Source organism: Pseudophryne corroboree, chromosome 1 (assembly GCF_028390025.1).
Source record: "Pseudophryne corroboree isolate aPseCor3 chromosome 1, aPseCor3.hap2, whole genome shotgun sequence".
In the NCBI taxonomy this organism is placed as follows: Eukaryota; Metazoa; Chordata; class Amphibia; order Anura; family Myobatrachidae; genus Pseudophryne; species Pseudophryne corroboree.
Genome location: NC_086444.1, coordinates 351,643,220 through 351,667,553, shown reverse-complemented (window position 1 = coordinate 351,667,553; position 24,334 = coordinate 351,643,220). Strand labels below are relative to the sequence as shown.

Here is a 24,334-nt window from a genome sequence, read left to right as displayed (position 1 = left end):
AGGTTTCCATAAAAATAATACTACAGACTCTTCATTTGAAGTGAGGAGAATTACCAAGTAGAAGTTTTCTTTAAAAAATGGTGGTGGACTTGCAATGTCCGTATGTTACTACTATATTTTGTGATATTGTGTTGGGTATAAAGGAGAATCATACCTAAAAAAGAAGCTTAGTTAGGCACCTTGATATTACTGTACATTCATCTTTTTTTTTTTTTTTACACTTCCTCGTGTTAACTTTAAAAACAAAAATGTATACGTTAAATCTTGTACAAATGTCCCATACATGACAGTGGAATGACCCCCATACAGTGCTTCTCTCACTTGGACAGCGCCAGATAGGAAAGTGCAAAAAATAAAAAAAAATTAATTAGTCTTTGAACATCATAAAGAGATGAATGGCGTTTTATTAAAAGTGTATTACATTTTTATTCAGGTTAGGAATATTTTTGGCGACTTAGTAAGCAATATTTTTCTATTCATACGAACACCACCAAATATAATACTACCACATCTATGTTCTAACTTGGCATGTTCCCTGTTCCAAGTGTTAAAAAAAAAAATTAACATGCATTGTCTCCATTTATATTTTTGTTATAATCTCTTTCTGACAAAATGATTCTTACATGGTCACCAACATGACTATTCGCTGTCTGGGATTTGGCCTTCTGGACAGCTACAGCTGTTACAATGTAATTATATGCTCTAGTACATAGCGCAGCTGGACTGTCTGAGCTGTAGAATCCCATCTTATCTTGACTCTCCGTATTAATATTATGCTTCCCAGGTGACCTTGCCCAAGGAAACAAACTATCACCTACAAGCAGAGCTAAGAATGCTTTAGCAACAGAAGCGTTCTGTAATAAAGCTTTCAAAACCCCAGAAATCAATTCACCTAAAGAGGTCCAGACAGCATCGGTCAAGATGCAAGGAAGACACATTAAACCCTTGAATGCCAGGCATTAAACCTTGACAGTGATATGAAAATATTATCAGCATTTCTTCTCAAGAGCAAAAAAGAGAAATGAAAGGACAACAGGAAAAAGAAAGTCATTTGACTGACTGATCTTTTAGTAAAGTTAATCCTTGTGCTGACAGAGGAGCTCATAGCACACTGAATATGATGAGCTGCAGTCTGCTCTATGCTACAGAAATAGGAGAGACACAATGGGAACTTCAATTACATACACAGCACATGGCCATCCTATAAACCAGGTCTACTAGATATGAGCTTCATATTCCTCTTACCATACAGTCCATGTCTTAAACACATGTACTTTCACATGCATAGACACACAAATATACGTATGATCACAGAAGACACTTCAATTAAGACATACATCCCCCTCTCAAATGCTAATATACATGTTCCAAAAATCTTTGGAGGTGTATGGATGCTGAAGGGGAGGGATCTTCAAAACTCTCTCCTCAGAGAATGTCTCTATAGGCATAAAAAACAGTTAATACCATCTGAAGACGCCATTAACCTACAGGGCCATTTCTGGATATTGGTGGAAAGGTTAAGATTGCAGTCCCCATTGAGAATAATGAGGCCAGTGGGCTGTTGGGACATTTAACATTTGCAGGAGATATCTGTAATAAATCCTGCAGTTGATGCATAATTTAAGTACAAAACAGGGCTCGATACATATGTCCCTATACTTGCACATTCGGGAGAGAAAAAAATAACAACAAATAAATGGTCCCCAAAACAATCATTCTGAACTATCAAACCCATATATAATATAATATAAGACCCAGTTACTGGACATTAATGTGAATGGCCCAAGAGTCACTAATTTCCTCTTATCAGTGCAGGTGTATGAGTAACACAACAGTGAGAGAGAAACGGAGAGAAAGGAGAAAGAGAGGGACATTTCTTGATCATCAACACCAGGGTTCTCAAGTCAGTTTTTGAGGAGATGAGGGAGCTTGAAGTTAGAGGTGCATTAGTAAGAATACAGGGTGGCCAGAGGATAGCTACAAGGTTGTACTTGCTGCCTCCTAGCATCCTTGGCATTCCGAAATTGATGTTAAAGTAATTTTCTTCCACGCTAATGCAGACAAAAAAGGTCTTAACCCGTTTATATTACTGTGCAGCCCTTACCTCCAAGGGACACGTGTCCATTTTCTTTAAGCCACAATTTCATGTGGGACTAGATCTGCTGCTAGCAACCCCTAAACATCTCAGCACTATACTCTGTGAATGTCCTATAATTAACTAATCAAACAGATGTTGTGCATGGATCATCATGTCCCATTCTCTACATCTCCTTGCACTCACTGAAATCTGGCTGCATAACCCTGCACTGGAAGCTGCTCTGCTATGGCAGAGCTGTACTTCCACAAACACCCATTCATCTAGTCGTGAAGGGAATGTGGAGATTTATCTTTCTAACCAATGGAAGTTTTTCCTTATGCCTCATTTTCACATTTTTAAAAGGTCTATATATTGAGGTTTGTGCTCACCTTTTCCAGGAATTGCAGTTACTGATAGGCCACCCAACACTGTATCCTCCCACTCTAAGAGGAGTTTGTATCTTTGCCAACTTCTTTCCTTTCCCCAGAAACCCCATCTGTCACATTAGGTAGTGATTATATTGATAATCCTTCCCTACCTTGGGGTTCTTATCCGCTTTCTCTCAAGTTTTCCTTTGGTATCCAATTGTGTACTAAGCTAGCACACACTAAAAAGGACTCATCCTGCACGTGGGTGCGGATTAAAAAAAAACAAGAGTATATGGATAGAATGCAAATAGGTCGACAACAGATGTCAACAGTCAATAGGTCGACACAGAAAAGGTTGACACCTTTGTTGTTTGTTTTTTTATTAAACCCTGTCCCTCCCCCTGGTGCTCATCCCTAACCGTCTCATTCCGCTGCCAAACGCTATCCTTCTGCCAAGTGTCTAATCATAACCCCTAACCCCCCCCCCCAGTGTCTAACCCTAAATGTACCCTTCCGCAGCCTAACATGAACCCTTCACTAAGTGCCTAACTCTAGCCCTCACCATACTGTCACCCTTAAGGCATTTTTCACATGGAAATACCAGCCTCAGTTTCTCAAATTCCGAGGAGAAAGGTAAAGAATGTTCTGGAGGGTTATGGTCATAAGGTCGACAGCACTTAGGTCGACAGTCATTATGCGGACCACTATTGGTCGACATGGAAAAAGGTAGACATGAGTTTTTAAAAATTTTTGAACATTTTCATACTTTACGATCCACATGGACTACAATTGGGAATGGTAACCTTGCCCGAAGCACGGCGAAGTAAGCGAGCCATGCGAGGGGACACGGTGCACTAATTGGAGTTCCCTGTCACTTTACGATGAAAACAACACCAAAAAAACAGTAAAAAAACTCATGTCGACCTAATGACCCCTACCCGTTCTGAAGAGGCTGTCTATTAAAACTCCTTCCTGTGCATCTCCCTACTATACTCATAAATGGTCTCTGGACTGATCACAAATCTGTACTTTCAGCTCTACCTAATAAATCTAATGTAAATATTCTGGAAGAACACCGTAACTCTGCTTTACCCACATCATCAAAAACATGCAATGTTAAAACGCAAAACGCTCAATCCCCAAAACCCTAGCCTTTGCTCCATAAGCAAACATTTTCTCTCTGTTTGTACAGGCTCTGTCTGCAGGAAAGCACTGCTGAGAAGCCAAATCTCTCCCCGATTTTCTCCATTACAAATGTATCCTGTCATGCTTTAGGGCAAATACACACTGGAATGTGCAATGCACAAAATCCTTAGAAACCAAATTGCGCTAATGAATGCATTTCATGCAGTCGTTGTCAAAGTAGAACGTTATCTAGAAGCCAAACCCATATGTAAAGGTTTTTTATTTTAACAGTTGTTTATATTATTTTCGCTTGAATCGGAAATGCAATACAGAATTATAACCTCAGTAAATACGTAGCCTAAATTCTGTTCTACAACAATCCAAGCAAACAAATCTGGCATAAATCAACAATAAAAATGAAATAAATGTGAGCTCTTCGGTGTTTTATTCTATACTTTCCTCTTAGGATACTCGCGTGACTTTGCAGACTTTGTAAAGAAGAATACATTTACAAAGAAATTCAATCTGTCACTAATACCACTTTCACACCGTCTGAAGGCGGGTCACACATGGGAGCCTGACACGGGGGCTCCCAGTATGCAACCCGCCTCAATACCCCTTTCACACCGCAGACTGCAACCCGGCATATTGCCGGGTTGGTTAAATCGGCTGTGACGCGGCGTGGGCGGTGCTGGGAGATCACATGATCTCCAAGCGCCGCCTGTCTACACACTGAACGGGTCGCACTGATCCGGCTCCCGTTCACACCGCACAGCGAGCCGGGTTGAAGACGAGCACAGGAACACGGGCTATGCGCGCTCATGTGCCAATAACCCGTGTTCAAAGCTACTGGTGCGAAAGGGGTATTACAAAACCCACCTTCCACTCATTTTTTCCCACATTACAGAAGATATCCTCGTCAGTCTTAAATAAACAGTCTAGAGCCCATTTGCCATGATCTCCTTAAATCTATGGTACAATTGGATGACTTACTTTTTTTTTTTTTTTAAATGGTCGCTTTCATGAACTATTTAATCAGACAATAATCCCCCCAAAATGAATCACCAAAGTCCAAGTCTCAATAGCACCCACTAGTAAACTCCCTGTACCCTCTTTTAAACTAAACTACTTGAGTACCTACCAGCCAAACAGCTAAATCAGTTTCTAGCCAACAATCATTTAATTAATAATCGCCAATGTACATATCCAATAGAGGTTCTAGACCACACGGAGCCCAGGGTGAAAATTAACATATCTCAGTTTACATTGTGCAAGGCATGCCACGGGTCACTCGGTGAAGACCTCTGGTCTTTTTTTTTACCCATATGGCTTACTTTTTCCTATTTTTTGCATCTTAATTCAAAAATAGTGTACTAAGTACTTGAGATTAGTATTTTTACTGACCCTTCTGTAGACTACATCACTGACCCCTCTATCCTGTACACTACATCACTGAGGGAGCAAATCGAATCATCAGCTGCCCAGTTCGCCAACTTCACTCGGTAAGTGGGCAGCTGGGTGACTCCAGGAGACTCGCTCACTCTTCCAGATGACCGGGAGAACCACCCAGTTTTTGGGTGCCTCACCGGGAGAGTAGGCAAGTATGATAACGCATAGGTAGGATAAGATCATTTCCTTTTTTTGCTACGGGGATTCAGCGGAGCCCTCCAGGGGTCGTCGTTCCAGGTGACGGGCCTCTCAGCCCGCCCTGTACACATCACCTGACATAACAATTTCTGGCCAATATACTGTAAATGTTTAGCTCCATGCACAAACGGCAGTAGAAATACTAACTAGTGTTCAAGTCAATAAGAGACCCTTTCGGAGAGATTGATAAAAGCTTGGAGAAAGAAAGTACCAATCAGCTTCTGTATTTTTCGAGATGCGTTTGAAAATAAACAGATGCTGATTGGTTAATACTTCATCTCACTCCACGCTTTGATAAATCTTCCCCCTACTAGCCATTTAAATCCAGACTGTAGGCTTCCTGATTTAATCATTTGCAATTGGCCACTACAGTTATGTTCATAACACACAGCTTAATTTGTCAGTAACAATTACACCTGAGGTACAAACAACCACCACTGAGAGCCTATCAAAATTGCCTAAATAGATGCCTTTGATGCCTGATGAAAACAGAGGTCTTAATCTTTCTCCCTAACCCTGGGCCTAAAGTACTGTCAGCAGTCACTGCCAGCAGCTTCTCCACTGAGCAGTTTCCCAGGCTCATTAACTTGGTGTCATACTTGATTCATTACTCTTTCACTTTTCACATTCATGCTGCTTTTTCCACTGAAACATGGCTAAGCAAACCTTTAGCATTATCACTCAACAACTGAAACACTAATACATGCCATAATTACGTCCTGCATTGACAACTAAGCTTGTGTCTGGTTTACCATTTTTCCAACAATTCATCAAAAATATTGCAGCGGAGATTATCTATTACATGCATGCTCCTGCTCTTCTCAAAACTCTAGTCATTTATCTGTGTGGAAGACATTACATTTATCCTACATGTCACATACTCTGGTACATATATGTACTTTTCAGTGGCAGAACTCGTGACCCAGGTGCAAAAATATACTTCGGGCCCCCCAAAAGCCCACCCGCTCCCCACAACAGAAAAACAAATTGTGGGTAGTACCTCGTGCACATACGCATAATATTAATCACTTTATAGAGAATATTTCTATCATTCCCATCCATCCCTGCCCCAGTTGAGCTTACAATCTATGAGCCTTTTTCAGTTCAGTTGCAAAATTGCAAATTCGCAAATCAGCCGATTATCGGATGACATCGCTTGCGCTGCGACTGCATTGGGCGTATGCGAATGGCCAAAATGCATTTGCAATGTGATTGCAGGCCAGCAAAGTGCGATCACATAACAACTGCCAGTAAGTGATCATTTGTGGGGTTACATGGCGTTTGTGGGGAGTAGTTTGGAAGACATAGGCGTGTCATGGCTGTTTCGGGGTGTGCATCTGACGTCAGCTGCGATTAAAAACATGGTGCCGCTGCGTCTTCAGCCGTGTATATCCTGTGTATGCATGGGTCAACCGGAATTGTTCTGAGGAAATCACAATTTCTGTCTCAGTGATCAGAGTTGAATTAGGTCCAATATTCCCTATCACATGAACACACATATGCAATAGGGGTAATTTTTGTCAGGAGCCTGTTACATACCTGTATATTCTGAATTGCGGTAGGAAACCAGAGCATCCGGAGAGAGCAAACACATACAAACTTCACATAGATAGGGCATTGGTGAGAATCTAACCAGGGCCTTGGTGCTCTGAGGCAGCAATGCTAACCACTACACCAACTACGATGCTGATTCTATAAAGCTCAATTTACATATCAAGCATTATATAATAGCCTGCTAGACGAAGACAGGGGTGAAATTCCGGCAAGGTAGCCGGTATTTTTTAAAGCGCCAACAATTTAAAAGGCAAAACCAAGTTGGCTTTGCCTTTAAAATGATTGCAGTTTAAAAAATACGGCCTAGCTTTCTGGAATCATGTCGTACCTATACTTCACAGGCTATTAAATAAAAGCCCATTATCTGTAGACTCCAGTGAAACACTGCCCCTAGAGGACAAAGTACAATACAACAAAATGGAAGAATGTGTGCAGGGTATTAGCCAAGAATACAGTTTGAATAAAGCATGTTAGACACTGGAGTACTCCTGTGAGTTCTTAGAGCTTACACAGCTGAAGGTACACGACATATCTTTGATCACCCAATTCACTTGGTGGTCTCCAACCCCTCTATGTGTGGCACAGCAAAGGTAGAAACTCCGTATAGGAGCACTGTCTGGACCACTGCCACCATAGATTACTTTTTTCTTAAAACTGTTAATAAAAATAAATAAAATCCAGTTGTTTCACACCGTCTTATTTAATTAACCCATTAAAGTGGAGGAGAAGGGGGGAGATCCAAGCCTCCCACCCCGGCCTATCCACACTACCTCTGCTACTCACACTGGCGGGTCGTCGGCCTGCTATGGGCTCCCTCATCACCGTAGGCACCACTGACCGCTCTGCCCATGCTACTTCTTACACAACTCTCTCAGCGGCTTACTCTAGGGACCTTGTTCTAACTCTACTCCCTCCTGTTTGGACCTATTTAGTTCACTGCTTCCTACACAAATGAATGTTCTCCCACTTGCCAGGCATGAAAACACCAAAACTTTTAAGACATAGCTGAAGGTTGACAGCCTAAAGGATGACAGGATGAATGTCAACATAGAAAGGCTGACAAGGAAAATGTTTATATTTAATATGTGAAGACTATAATGTACACTTTTGTGTTATCTTTAAGGATAGGGTTAGGTTAAATTATGCAAAAAATTAAATGTCAATATTCTGGTATCGACATGTCACCATTATGAACATGTCCACATTTTAAATATGTCAACATTTCTGAATGTGGCATATTGCTTGTCGATCTAAAGTCCATGTCGACATTCAGGTGTCAACATTAAGAACCTGTCAACTTTTAATGCTACACCCAAAGGTTCCCCTCATCAGTAATGTTGCAATCTAGACATGATGCACTGAACGATCCCCTGCCTACACTTTACAAAATGGCAATGTACATTTTCCCTAATGAACCTACATGTAACCCTATATACCAATAAACTGTTTATGGAAGGGAACAATTTCCTCTCATTGAGGTTTAACACTCTCTTACATGATGCACTTCCCCCCTGTAATGTGCTATAGGCATTACTGCCACTATATAAACTACACATAACAGTTAAGACAAAAAGTTTGTAGCTGTAGTACAGTAAGAAAATCCAGCCTATGCAGTAGAGCAAGCAGTCCATGGGGCTGTTAGTTTGTAATCACTGCTATTTTGATGCACTTGCTAATTCAGGTTATAAAAGTTGATAAGACATGACTAAACATCCCTGGCAGAGGGCACTTTCTCACAGCCAAGCCGTGTGTAATAAAGTTTTAGTAGCAGTGATTACAACACAAATAACCCACAGACATTACCTTTACAGTGTCCCTCAATGTGCACAGTCCACTGCTCATCAAGATCTGCCTTACAACTATCCAATCTACGGTCATTGAAACATATTGACCAGGTTTCCAGAGTAGTCCCTGCATAGAAATTCTATGATTATTCCAGGCAAGCATGTGAATGCCCCAGGCAGCAGCAGTGCAGGCTCTGGTAGCTCCTAGACTTTACCAGAGCAGTACTTTGGACCTCAGCAAACGTCAGACAACAACAACAACTGGAGATATAAAATCACTGAATTTGTATACTAAGGCATAGGACTAAAGATGAAAACAATATTTGTTCGTCGGGAGAATTGCCACCTAGCAACAGCAGGTGGGTTATGTAGTAAGCATCCTGATTTTCCGCTGGAAGGCAGAGAAGTGAAATCTTTAAATCACTAACCTGCCGACACTAACAGTGAAGTTGCATTTGCCCAGCAGGCTAGGTTGTGCACAGGTCACCTGCATACTGGCAGCTGGGCGGGGCTAACACTTACCGAATCAGATTTTTCTTCAGCGCTGAAGGATGAGGATGCAGTCTCAGGGGTATATTCAATTGCGTTCGAATTGCCGAAATTGTAAAAAAAAAACTGTCCATTTTCGACACAAAAAACCTGTCGAATTTGATTCGACAATTCAATACAGTACTTTTCGACAAAAAACCTGCCGTTTCATTTTCGACTTTTTGCAATTCGACATTTTTTCAATTCGACATGTCTGCAATGTTAAAATGCGGCTTTTCGACAAAAGTATATTCAATTGAAGAATGTCGATTCGACAACAGTGCTTTTCGACAGTCATTTCGTCAATTTCATTCCGCCTCATTTTTCTGTTGTGATCTAATAAAAAAATTTGAAAAACATTTATTTTTTGGTGCTTTTTTGATTGCTATTAGCATATATATTTATATTAGTAGGGATTATCTACTTGGTTTGTCTATTTAGGAGCCACAAGTATTATTTAATCGATTTTTTAAAAGAATTTTTTTTATATATACTAACTACAATAATATGGAGAGATCAGTGCATGTTTTTCAGTTGGAAGGGGTGTTGAAATTGTAAAAATTCCTGGGGAAAAAAATGTGTGGATCCCCCCTCCTAAGCATAACTAGCCTCGGCCTCTTTGAGCCAGTCCTGGGTGTAAAAATATGGGGGGGAAATTGACAGAGGTTCCCCCATATTTTAACAACCAGAACCGGGCTCTGCGCCTGGTCCTGGTGCAAAAAATACGGGGGACAAAAGACGTAGGGGTCTCCCGTATTTTTTCCACCAGTTTCCACATGGGACCCCTTTCCCCGACTGGCAGGATCCCCCGTGACTGCTGTCAAAGAGGGTCCCTTCAGGCAATCAGGGAGCGCCACGTCATGGCACTCTCCTGATTGGCTGTGCGCGCCTGAACTGTCAGTCAGGCGGCGCACTCGAGATACAATGTAGCGCATAGGCGGTCCATTGTATCCAATGGTGGGAACTTTGCGGTCAGCGGCAGACCACAAGAGTGACCCCACATAACCTCGCGGTCTACCGTGGATTACAAACAGAAGAGGACCAATCTACACTGGGTTGTTGTGAGTATAATTTTATTTACAGGTACCCCGTGGATTCTACGTGGAGAAGGGGACCGACTCTTCGTGTTAACATAGGTAAGTATGTATGTATGTTGGTGTGCATGTATGTAATAAAGTTGTACTATCACGGTGTGTGTGTGTATTGTTTTTATTTGGGTATTTTTTTGTAGTAGAACCACAAGTACCAGCGGGCCCGTTTCCCCCCTGCATGCTGGTACTTGTGGTTCTCCAAGTACCAGCTTGCGGGGGAGGCTTGCTGGGACTTGTAGTTCTGCTACAAAAAACAATATTCTTTTTTTGTCACAAAAGGCTATCAGCCCCCCATCCGCCGCCCTTGGATGGGGGGACAGCCTTGGGCTTCACCCCTGGCCCTTGGGTGGCTGGAGGGGGGGGCCCTTGATTTAAGGGGTCCCCACTCCTCCAGGGTACCCCGGCCAGGGGTGACTAGTTGGGGATTTAATGCCACTAGTTGGGGATTTAATGCCACGGCCGCAGGGACCTATATAAAAGTGTCCCCTGGCTGTGGCATTATCTCTCTGACTAGTAGACCCCGGTGCTGGTTGTAAAAATACGGGGGAACCCCTGTAATTTCCCCCCCCCGTATTTTTACAACCAGGACCGAGGCTGGTTATGCTTAGGAGGGGGGACCCCACGCATTTTTTTTTCAGGATTTATTGAACACTTTTGTGCCGTCCATGAAGTCGAATCCAGGCCGCCCACTATTTGTCAATTGTTTCGTTTTTCGACAGCGGGACTGTAGAATCCGTTATTTATTGAATATGTCAAATTCGGGTCCCGGCGGGAGGGTTTCGCCTGTCGAATTGTGTCGAATCCAAAAACGGTCGAATTCCGCAATTGAATATACCCCTCAGTCTCTCTGGCTGACACACTGTTCTTCCCTCATAAATTGCAAAAATGGACATAAAAACCTTGGTAAAGGTTATATCAGTGTCCACTACTCCCTCATCTGAGACACAGTATTTATCAGAGGGAATGAGAAATCCTTCAGAAATAATACCTGATGGCCAATTCATATTCTGAGGTACAACTCTGAGCGAATCTATGGTAAGTTTGTTGCTATCAAATATGACTAAATAAATACAAATAATATGGATTTCTCACAGGGACGCCTGTTCAGGCCAATCTATTCACTCCCTGAAACTGCCCATAGTAGGCAAACCTAACCTGTCTGAAGCTGACAGAACAGTACTGCCCGTAGCTGGCAATATACCTCTGCCCGGAGCTGGCAGCAAGTGGAGACCCGAAATATGATTAAAGGGTACTCTCATAACAAACCCATTGCTGGTCTTTCCCATATTGCTTAATCCTGAAGTCCCTCCTCTGTGGTAGATGCAGAGTTTGAGGAAGGAGTTGGGATAGCTGTGTCTTTAAAGTCACATTGGGCACCGAGGATCTTTCTGTCAGAGACCGATGATAGAGGTTTCGGTCACAGATATACTGCAAATTTCACCTCTCCCTGTATCAAGCATGAATATACAAAAAAAAAAAAAAAACCCCCACACATACACAGGTTTGTCACTGCGTTATCATCATCAGGTGGGGTAAAACAAATGATTGAGGATCTAGGTAGACTAGAGGAATGGTCAAGAGTCTGGCAATTACAGTTTAATGCCAAAAAATGCAAAATCATGCACTTGGGTCTCAAAAATCCTAAAGCTAAATACAGTATTAATGGCACTATACTGGAAACTAATGAGGAGGAAAGGGATCTAGGAGTCACTATTTCAGATGACTTAAAGGCAGGTAAGCAATGTAACAAGGCAATGAGGAAGGCTAGTCAGATGCTTGGCTGCATTGGGAGAGGAATCAGCAGCAGAAAGAAAGAAGTAATAATGCCACTGTATAGGTCATTGGTACGGCCGAATCTAGAATACTGTATTCAGTTCTGGAGGCCATATCTGCAAAAGGATATTAATACATTAGAAACTGTACAAAGGAGGGCAACTAAAATGGTGCATGGCCTACATCACAAAACATACCCAGAAAGACTGAGAAATCTCAATATGTATAGTTTGGAGCAGAGAAGGGAAAGGGGGGGAATGATAGAAACTTTCAAATATATGAAGGGTTTTAACAAAGTCCAGGAGGGAAACATTCTCCAAATGAAGAGAAGCAATAGGACACGAGGACATGCACTGAGACTGGAGGGGGGGAGGTTCAGGGGAAATTTGCGGAAACATTATTTCACAGAAAGTGTAGTGGACAAGTGGAATAGCCTCCCATCAGAGGTGGTAGAGGCTAAGACAGTAGAGCAATTTAAACATGCATGGGATAGACATAAGGATATCCTTACAAAGAAATAAGGATCAAATAAGTTTAGAGATAAAAATAATATAAAAAAAAAAAAAGGGGCAGACTAGATGGGCCAAGTGGTTCTTATCTGCCGACAAATTCTATGTTTCTATGTTTCTAACATCATCATCCTTCTCCTCATGTAGTACAGTAGTAGTGAGGAGGAAATAATAATCCCTCAGACTCTGAAGTAAAAATGGACTCTGATCATAATAAACCATTTTCTGAGGTAGGGTGTGTACACACGGTGAGATCCTTGCTATGCCCGATTTTCACTTGCGATTTCCCCTGAACTTCCCGGAGCCTAGCACCACCGATTTTTACTAACTTTTCTTGAGATATGGACTATGTGCTTACGATTTTGGCTTATGTGAGATTTTGACTTATGTGAGATGTCATTGACATGTGAGATGAACTAGATAGTACAACGATCTAGCAAGCATTGACTTGCCTGCACAGTCTATCTTTTCTTGCGATGCCGACCTGGCGGGACCGCGCATCGGGATCGCAAGGTGACTTTCACCTTGCAATCTGCACTAACTTTTCTTTCGATTTTGACTATATAGTCAAAATCAAAAGAAAATATCTCACCGTGTGTACACACCCATAGACACATGTTCAAGACTGATTTTGCCACTAAAATAAATAAACAAATCCTCACAGGGAAGTCAGCTGAGGCGTATATGCAAAGTTCCCTGATATTGCCTGTAGTCGACAAAAGCATTAAAAACCCATTTCTGAATAACAGATAATGTGACTGCTGGCCAATGTCTCTAAAACTTTCCCTTCCTAATAAATTCAACACTTCTGAAAGGGAATCCTAATTCCAGATCACAGCGGTGGCTCTAGCTGCCAGGACACTTCTGCCTAACCTATACTCCATCCTCACACTGGGCTTTGTATTCACAATCTGAGGTGCATGAAAATTCTAAACAGGCATTCAGGTCTACACTTATAAAATAATATTATATTGCACTGAGGATTCTCATGGGCCTGCTTAATATGCCAATTCTCTTCTCCAAGTTTTTGATGCTGCTCTTAATGCATTACTGTGTGATAAACTGTTGATTTCTTAAATAAAACTCTGAGAAAAACTATAAAAAGTACAGTTGCAGCAGGTCCTCTGCTATATGTCCTGGCAGACAGGAAGGATAATCTGTATGCTCCCTGGATACACTTTTTCTCACGCCCTTCTAAAAGTTATCAGCAGGGCGACTGCATTGTGGGACAAGCAGTTAACTATTTTACAAACTTTAGAATAGCATCATCGCTCACTAGAGCAGGCGTATCAAAACTAGAACCAAAGTATCTGGGCTATTCTAGTCTCTCACACGTACTGTAGACCTGGTTGGACAAGAGTGTCTGACAGGAGTAATGTCTTGTTAAATGTTTCACAGGTCCTTTGTGGTGCTGAAGCCTAGAGTTCAAAGTGAACATACTGTATGAAGCCCCTTTGTCCATTGTACTTCCAGAGCTAGGCTTTAGTAAAGAGAGCTTACCACAGACAAAATGGCTAAAGACAATACAAGTTGTTGTCAACTTGCCATTAATTTAATTTCTCATCAAAGGCATATACAGTAAACCGTTTGATAAGCAGTCCCGTCTGAATGATATATTACAAACCGTTCTCTGACTAGAACAAATTAGAGATGGAAAACCCATTTTTGCATAGCTGATAAGTCATAACATCCATATCAAAAATAAATGAATACATAAAATAAAAATTAACATTTGTCATTCAGCGCAGTATTAAATGTAAGAGTGCAAAACATCTTTTCAAAACTCATGAGATTCCGTGTGGAGAGTTTGCATGGCATTTTCTTTTTACTAAACCAGAATGGATTATGCATTAAAATATATCTCCAGAATGCTTTCCTTCCCATTTCTATACATCTATACAACAGTAGGTTACAATTTTATTGGAAAATGCTTTTATTCCAGTGTCCGGTCATGTTATTTTACATCTCAAACACCTTATATTTTACCTATTGGAACAATAGTAGTCACCACATTTCTCCAACCATATGGAGTCTAGAGAGTGGTACAGGTTGAGCATCCCTTATCCAAAATGCTTGGGAGCATAGGTATTGTGGATATCAGATTTTTCCGTATTTCGGAATAGTTGCATACCATAATGAGATATCATGGTGATGGGACCCAAAGTCTAAGCAGAGAATGCATTTATGTTTCATATACACTTTATACACACACAGCAGGTAATTCTAGCTAATATTTTTAATTACTTTATGCATTATACAAAGTGTGTGTACATTCACACAATTCATTTATGTTTCATATACACACAGCCTGAAGGTCATTTAATACAATACTTTTAATAACTTTGCGTATTAAACAAAGTTCGTGTACATTGAGCCATCAGAAAAATAGTTTTTTAATACCTACCGGTAAATCCTTTTATCTTAGTCCGTAAAGAATGCTGGGGACTCCGTAAGGACCATGGGGTATAGACGGGATCCGCAGGAGACAAGGGCACTTTAAGACTTTGAATGGGTGTGAACTGGCTCCTCCCTCTATGCCCCTCTTCCAGGCCTCAGTTAGAAAACTGTGCCCAGGGAGACGGACATTTTGAGGAAAGAATTTATTGTTTAAACACAGTGAGTGTCATACCAGCTCAAACCACGAACAACGGCATGAAAAATACACAGCCACATGCTGAGAGAATATGCAACACAACCAGTGTGTCAACACAACCAATAATGAAACACCGCCTGCCATGACAAGCACCACGTCAGCAACAGCCTGACAGAAAGAAACACCACAAGAGTATAACCATAACCAAGAACTGCAGACACAGTACGCACTGGGACGGGCGCCCAGCATCCTCTACGGACTAAGAAAAGTATTTACTGGTAGGTATTAAAATCCTATTTTCTCATACGTCCTAGAGGATGCTGGGGACTCCGTAAGGACCATGGGGTTTATACCAAAGCTCCAGACCGGGCGGGAGAGTGCGGACGACTCTGCAGCACCGATTGAGCAAACATGAGGTCTTCAGCAGCCAGGGTATCAAATTCGTAGAGTTTAGCAAAACAGTTTGAACCCGACCAAGTCGCCGCTCTGCAAAGTTGAACCGCCGAGACTCCTCGGGCATCCGCCCAAGAAGAGCCCATCTTCCTAGCAGAATGGGTCTCCACCAACAACGGTAACGGCAATCCAGCCGTAGAACGAGTACACCGAATCGTATCACAGATCCAGCGTAAAACAGACTGCATAGACGCAGGTGCCCCAATCATGTTGGGAGCATACCGGACAAACAAAGCCTCTGTTTCCCCAACCTGAGCCAACGTGGCGACAAAAATAGTCAAAGCCCCGACGACATCGAGAGCCTTTGAATCAGCCAATGCTTAAGTAACCACAGGCATCACAATAGGCTGGTTTCTGCGAAACACAGAACCACCTTCTTTGCAGAACTATTATCAGAGTTCTCAATTTCGCTCTATCCACATGGAAGATCCAACAGGGGCTCTTGTGAGACAAAGCCGCTACTTCCGACACACGCCTTGCGGACGCCAAAGCCAGTAGCATGACCACTCTTCCAGAGAGAAATTTTAACACAACCTTTCATAAAGGTTCCAAACAGTGTGACACAAGAAAACGCAAAACCACGTCAAGGCCCCATGGTGCCAATGGGGGCACAAACGGAGGTCGGATGTGCAGTACTGCTTTCACGAAAGTCCGAACTTCCAGAAAGGTGGCCAATTCTTTTTTTTTTTCTGAGAAAATTTATAAGGCCAAAACTGCACTGAAATGGAGCCTAACTTTAGGCCTGGAGAAGAACGACCCAGCTGAAAATCTTCCGTAGGAGCCTTCTTGGATTCACACCAAGACACATCTTTACGCGAACTACGGTGGTAAGGCTTTGCCATTACTTCTTTTCTAGCCTGAAGAAGTGTGGAAACGACTTCACTGGGAATACCCTTTCTGGCTAGGATATGGCATTCAACCACCACACCGTCAAATGCCGCCACTGTAAGTCTTGAAACACTCCCGGATCTTTGTAACAGTTCCTCACGTAGAAGAAGCGTCCAGAAATCATCCATGAGTAATCATGAAAACCTGTAAACCAAGCACTCCTTGGCTAGACCGGAACAATGAGGATCTCCTCAACCTTTGTTCGTCTTACGGTTATCACCTTCAGAAAAGGTGAAAACGGAGGAAACACATCGACTGAAAACACCCAAGGTGTTCACGAGGGCGTCCACTGCCATAGCTTGAGTGTCCCTTGACCTGGAACAATATCCTTGAGGCCTCTCGTTGAGGCGAGACGCCAACATGTCCATTTGAGGTACTCCTCAAAGACTTGTCACTTCTGTGAAAACTTCTCGACGACGACTGTATTTCTCCCGGAAGGAGATTGCGTCTGCAGAGGAAATCTAATTCTCCGTCGTTTACCTCCGGAGTGAAGACCGCTAATATAGCGTTTACTAGTCTTTCCACCCAGCTGCAAACTTTTGCATCTTCTATCATTTCCGCTTTGCTCCGCCTTAGCGGCTTACTTACGCCACTGCTGTCAAGTCGTCCGACAGAAGTAACATGGGCAGACCACGAATAATAGGTTCGTCGAAAATAGCTCTTAATTCAAGAAAGCATAGTACAGACAAGCTTCCCAGCGTGACCTTTTCCTCCGGAAATACGTCCCTTGCAAGGACTAATCCCCAGCCTCGGAGATCTGCATGCATGAACACCAGGATCAAATCTTGGATCCCGAACCTTCGTCCCTCTAGAAGGTGAGAACCGAGCAGACCCCACAGGAGCGATGTCCTGGCCATTAGGATCACATTCCGGTACATGTGCAGGTGAGACCCAGACCACATTTCCAACTGGTCCCTTGAAAACACTCTGGCATTTGACCTGCTCACCGAAAAGGCCTCTTAGGCCGCACCCATCCGCTTCATAACGGAACATAGTGATGGATTGTCACTGCAAAACTGATCCGACTCCGGATCCTCAGACCTCTTTCCACAGGAAAAACACAGAACCTCAACCGTTCAGTATCTACTCTGATACCCACCCCCGACATCTGCGTCGTTGGGAACAACAGCCATTCCCTGTGTTGAAGAACAGTCAGAGAGAAACAACGCTTTGCACCACTTGTTTCTTGACCTCGCCTTAATCAGGAGAGCGTCTCAGTACAGAATAACAATGGCTCCTATTATTGAAAGAAAACCATCATACTGCCATCACTCCGGTGAAATGGCAAATACAATCCTGGATCTCCAGCCAGGTAATCTGAATGCGGAAAACAACGCATTTAAACCTCTAAGTTTTTTTTTTTTGTTTTTTTTTTAACAGGGGACAACAGGACAATGCCTTGAACCTGACGCACCTCTGGTATGGCGTCGCGTACTACCTCCCCTTCCAGAGGGGAAACGGCAAGATCTATTAGAAAATCAGTGAGGGGGACATCTGTAACTCCAGAATGTCCCCCTTTGGATTCTACAAGTAACTCACAGGTCCTGGTCTATTCCCGGACTAACTGAAAAGTAGTAGATGAGTCCCCACCGGAGTGGGGTCCAGTCAGATAGACTCAGCACCATGTGGTGGATGTGGTAGAAACAGAAAACACCATCCGCTTCTGCGAACCTAACATGGCTGCAGAACACCTACCTTTTCACCTTCCATTGTCTGCACAGAAAAGGAAAAAAGAACGGTATCGAACCAGTTAAAGCGACTGCATCCCACAAAAGAATGCGTCAGAATCTATCTCACGAAGTTAGATTTACCAGCAGTATCCGCCGAGATTGACTGAACTGAGGCATCCCCAAACAGCGGTACACCATCCCAGGGAAAAACTCCAGTATCTCTCGGAGTCCCCCGGCCACCTCCTGTATATGCACGGCAGTCTGCCGCAATGTTATAGAGAAGAACCCACCTAAGTAACATCCCCTCTCCTTTTAGGGTAAATCTATCGGATGCCTATCCGAATATAAACACTCCCCCATGCGCATGTAATGCAAATAACATCAAAGCATAGAAATAAAATATCACTTAGCTTCCTGTATACGATCCTTTGAGACAGGGCCTGTGTCGACCAGGAGCTGACCTTCGCAGTATTCTATCCGCAGTGGGAAAAGAATAACCATTCAGACTCCTTGAGATGATCTGAGACCAACTCGTCACGGCCGACCTAGAGCTTTATCAACAGAGCGACCAGCACATGAGAAGGAATACTGTTACTTCAGCATTCATTATAAATCATAATATGAATATACATAAAGCAATACACACATCATATATATATATATATATATATATATATATATATATATATATATATAGATATATATATATATAGATATATATAGATATATATATATACATACATATATACATATATATATATATACATATGCATACACGTCCACAATTAGGGCAGCACTCCCATTAAAGAATACATCTGCTCCGGTGCCCTCCAAGGAACCCAAGTGAGGCCCACAATATACAACCCGGTATGGCGGCACTCAGATATCAGTCACGTCTCAAGGCAGAAGTACAACGTTTCGGAGAACTTTATTCACACTCCGTTCTCCGAAACGTTGTACTTCTGCCTTGAGACGTGACTGATTTCTGAGTGCCGCCATACCGGGTTGTGTATATATATAACATACATATAAGTGGATAATCCGGAACCATCGGGTCCCAAGTGACATTAATGTGTTCTGAATGTGTATGACCATGTACTGAATGCCCCAGTTGTGGATCTACTAGGAAACAGTATGGTCGACAGAAACAAGTATTCGTCGACAGCAGGGAGTAGTAAGCAGGCAAAATAACAGTCATGCAACTCTGAGGGGACCGAGGGAAGTATACAGAAATACATTTAATAACACTCCCCCCCTTATACTACCATGTCTGTGCTCGGGCTACAGGCCCATGGCAACCGCACTATATATATATATATATATATATATATATATATATATATATATATATATATATATATACACACACATATACACACACACACACACACACACACACACACACACACACACACACACACATATAAACATATATACAGGTCTAAGCTAGTTACTGCATGTTAATTTACACCCAGTAAAAACAGCTGGTGCCGACAGAGTCAGCCACATACTAACTGTGTCTCCCCTACAGTAATTACTGTTGACAAGTACACAACTACCGACCGCTGAAATAGGCGTCGGCGATGCCGACAGTGATCCCCATCTATGACAGAGCACTCACTCCTGACGACACATGTCGACTAAAGCTATATTGGATAACTGACAGGGAGCACACCGATATATATATATATATATATATATATATATATATATATATATATATATACACACATACATACGCATAATATACAGAGTACATGCCCATATGTCTAAAATAGTGCTATAACTTACACTATATAGCAATGAACACCGCGCCCCCCCATAACTGCACTGTTTTTGGCGGGGACATATAGAAAATGGCGCTGTATCCCGAAGTGAGGGCTAAGCCCTGCCCCTTCTCGGCGCGCTTCAGCGCTCTAACAATATAGCCTTAATTATGCAATCGGAGGTGCCTATACAGTGTCACATACTGTATAGGTGCCTCAAAGGTATATATACACCTATATAGCTGCCCAGGGCGCTCCCCCCTAGCGCCCTGCACCCTTGTAATGACCGCTGGCGTGTGGGAGCAATGGCGCGCAGCGCAGCCGTTGCGGTATCTGGCGGGGGTATCGTAAACAGTGCCCAGGCACATAAAATTAACATATGCCAGCGGTAACAACTTACAGTAACTTGCTGCCCAGGGCGCACCCCCCCAGCGCCCTGCACCCTGTGAGTGCCGTTGGTGTGTGGGAGCATGGAGCGCAGCGTGACCGCTGCATGTTACCTCCGTTACTGAAGTCTTCTGCCATCACTGAAGTCTACTCTTATACTCACCTGGCTTCTTTCTTCTGGCTTCTGTGAGGGGGTTGACGGCGCGGCTCCGGGAACAAGCAGCTAGGCGAACCAAGTGATCGAACCCTCTGGAGCTAATGGTGTCCAGTAGCCTAAGAAGCAGAGCCCTTGAACTAGATCAAGTAGGTCCTGCTTCTCTCCCCCTCACTTCCACGCTGCAGGCAGCCTGTAGCCAGCAGGTCTGCCTGAAAATAAAAAACCTAACAAAGTCTTTTAGAGAAACTCTGTAGAGCTCCCCTAGTCTCTACTGGGCACAAAGTCTAACTGAGGTCTGGAGGAGGGGCATAGAGGGAGGAGCCAGTTCACACCCATTCAAAGTCTTATAGTGTACCCATGTCTCCTGCGGATCCCGTCTATACCCCATGGTCCTTACGGAGTCCCCAGCATCCTCTAGGACGTATGAGAAACAAAGGTTTCACAATCTCACTCTCACTCCAAAAATTCCGTATTTCCGAATATTCCGTATTTCCGAATATTTGGATATGGGATACTCAACCTGTATACATAAAGAATTTGCTAAAATCATATACCACAGGGACTTAACAGTATCTTTCATAATAGAATTGGCCTTTATCATAAACTGCCATAATAGGGCAGTCAACAGAGCAGTGGCCTCTACAGGCAAGATCCCTAATGCTGAATCCTGATAAAGCACCCCTTCTTTCCAGTACATGCTTTGAATAATGGAACCTGCTTCCTCCAAAGAAATGGGGAGAAATAGAGAGTTTGGCTCTGACTTTCTTGCCAAAGCCAACAATTTCTCTCAATGATTTAGCGGCACTAACCGGGACAAAGGTAGATCTCTCTTACACGTTTTCTCTCCTATGCAGGAACTCACTAGCTCTCCTCAGGTTTTCTTAAAAACCTGTCACTGCTAGTCAAGCATACCTATCTTCTGATGTCATATGGGAGATATCAAATTGGAATTCTCTGCAAATTTCCAAATTACAGGCCCGCATTAGACCCTCTACTGATTTTAACGATAACATCAGATGTGTCTCCACTGGGATAACTTCTCCCAACAAAGATCCATACAAGGAGAATTGTCACGGAAGAAAATAGCCTTTCTAAAAGTACCTTAGAACAGAGAGCTGGTAAATAACTGTTGAATCTCTTTAACCTCTCTAGACACACAAGGCTCTAGATCTGCTCTGGACTATATGACAGCTATGTCCTACATAACAGAATAGAGAAAATCTTTTAATGTTCCTTTGCATGGCAGATTTGGACATTTTGCAGGGGATCATAGAAAGGAACATTGGGGGTGATTCTGAGTTGTTCGCTCGCTAGCAGATTTTAGCAGCATTGCACACGCTAGGCCGCCGCCCTCTGGGAGTGTATCTTAGCTTAGCAGAATAGCAAACGAAAGATTCGCAGAATTGCGATTAGAAATTTCTTAGCAGTTTCTGAGTAGCTCCAGACCTACTCACAGATTGCGATCAGCTCAGGCCGTTTCGTTCCTGGTTTGACGTCACACACACGCCCAGCATTCGGCCAGCCACTCCCCTGTTTCTCCAGACACTCCCGCGTTTTTCCCTGACACGCCTGCGTTTTTCCGCACACTCCCAGAAAACGGCCAGTTTACGCCCAGAAACACCCACTTCCTGTCAATCACACTCCGATCACTTCAACGATGAAAATTCTTCGTTCGGACGTGAGTAAATCTACTAAGTTTTGTGCTAAAATACTTAGCGCATGTGCACTGCGTACCATGCGCATGCGCATTTTTGCCTTAATCGCTCCGTTGCGAAAATCGGCAACGAGCGAACAACTCGGAATGACCCCCATAATTCTAAAAGCAATAAACCTGCTTGAAATATTAAATAAATAAAGAAAACTTTCTGAGGCGCTGCAAGTGAGACTGTATTTTTCTGTTCTGCTTGAAATATTATCAAACTTGCAGATTCCCTTTCCTCTCTGAGTACCTTGATTTCCTTATTATCTATCTCTAAGACAGACTTCCCTCTTAGCTTTAGCATTTGCAAATAAGAGGAGTTGAGCTTACCCTATTAGTTTTCTCAAAACCATTTCTCAACTCCAAAAGTGTACCAAATTATTCTCAAGGATCATACCAAAACATCTCTTATGTAGAATTCTTAGTAGAATTAGAAAAAGTAAAGATGATAAAGAACCAAACCATTACATTGTCTCCTGTTTACCTACTTACCTTGCTCTTACCCCACTTCTTACAATATACAGCCATTATTTATAAGTTTAGAAAACCTTTCTGTACAGCTAAACCCTCCAGGATATGTTGTCACATTATAGTGTCTGGTATTGATATTTCTCAATTTAAAGGCCTCTCTTTACTGGGTGACACTGATTCTAAAGCTGCTTCAAGGTCTTGCCGTGTCAAGCTATCATGCACGCTGCAAGCTGGTCATCTGCACGTGCATTGGCAAAATACTACAGAGACTGGTGATCAGGAAGTTTACCTCCTATACCCTCCAATTAGGGTGGTCTTCAGTATGCCGAATGTCGGGATCCCGGCGCACATTATACCGGCGCCGGAATCCCGACACCCGGCATACCGACAGCTATTCTCCCTCGTGGGGGTCCACGACCCCCTTGGAGGGAGAATAAAATAGTGTGGTGCGCGTAGCGCGCCACCGTGCCCGCAGCGTGGCGAGCGCAGCAAGCCCGCAAGGGGTTCCTTAGTGCTTGCCACGCTGTTGGTATGCCGGCGGTCGGGCTCCCGGCACCGGTATGCTGGTCGCCGGGAGCCCGAGCGCCGGCATACCGTACTACACCCCTCCAATTAGCTTGAAGGGCAATTTAACTCACAAACTGATATAGGCCTCATTCCGAGTTGTTCGCTCGCTAGCTGCTTTTAGCAGCAGTGCAAATGCTAAGCCGCCGCCCTCTGGGAGTGTATCTTAGCAGAAGTGCGAACGAAAGGATCGCACAGCGGCTACAAAAATAAGAATTTACTTACCGATAATTCTATTTCTCGTAGTCCGTAGTGGATGCTGGGGACTCCGTAAGGACCATGGGGAATAGCGGCTCCGCAGGAGACTGGGCACATCTAAAGAAAGCTTTAGGACTATCTGGTGTGCACTGGCTCCTCACCCCATGACCCTCCTCCAAGCCTCAGTTAGGATACTGTGCCCGGACGAGCGTACACAATAAGGAAGGATTTTGAATCCCGGGTAAGACTCATACCAGCCACACCAATCACACTGTACAACTTGTGATCTGAACCCAGTTAACAGCATGATAACAGAGGAGCCTCTAGAAAAGATGGCTCACTACAGCAATAACCCGATTTTTTGGTAACAATAACTATGTACCAGTATTGCAGACAATCCGCACTTGGGATGGGCGCCCAGCATCCACTACGGACTACGAGAAATAGAATTATCGGTAAGTAAATTCTTATTTTCTCTAACGTCCTAAGTGGATGCTGGGGACTCCGTCAGGACCATGGGGATTATACCAAAGCTCCCAAACAGGCGGGAGAGTGCGGATGACTCTGCAGCACCAATTGAGAGAACTCCAGGTCCTCCTCAGCCAGGGTATCAATTTTGTAGAATTTTACAAACGTATTTGCTCCTGACCAAGTAGCTGCTCGGCAAAGTTGTAAAGCCGAGACCCCTCGGGCAGCCGCCCAAGATGAGCCCACCTTCCTTGTGGAGTGGGCATTTACAGATTTTTGGCTGTGGCAGGCCTGCCACAGAATGTGCAAGCTGAATTGTACTACAAATCCAACGAGCAATAGTCTGCTTAGAAGCAGGAGCACCCAGCTTGTTGGGTGCATACAGGATAAACAGCGAGTCAGATTTTCTGACTCCAGCCGTCCTGGAAACATATTTTCAGGGCCCTGACAACGTTTAGCAACTTGGAGTCCTCCAAGTCCCTAGTAGCCGCAGGCACCACAATAGGTTGGTTCAGGTGAAACGCTGAAACCACCTTAGGGAGAAACGGAGGACGAGTCCTCAAT

The 24,334-nt window shown here is 43.3% G+C and overlaps 1 protein-coding gene across 11 annotated transcripts in view; it reads right to left on the bottom strand.

Annotated features, from left to right (window-relative positions):
- The window catches only part of ARVCF (ARVCF delta catenin family member), a 1,509,311-nt gene that overhangs the window by 192,024 nt on the left and 1,292,953 nt on the right, over positions 1-24,334 (bottom strand). The window contains exon 1 of one of the 11 annotated variants that reach the window (XM_063964737.1): positions 9,078-9,414. The exons of the other annotated variants lie outside the window; for them this stretch is intronic. The gene's annotated coding sequence lies outside the window, so the exon portion shown is untranslated. Of the gene's footprint in view, positions 1-9,077; positions 9,415-24,334 lie in introns of those variants that run through there. 11 annotated transcript variants of the gene reach the window in all.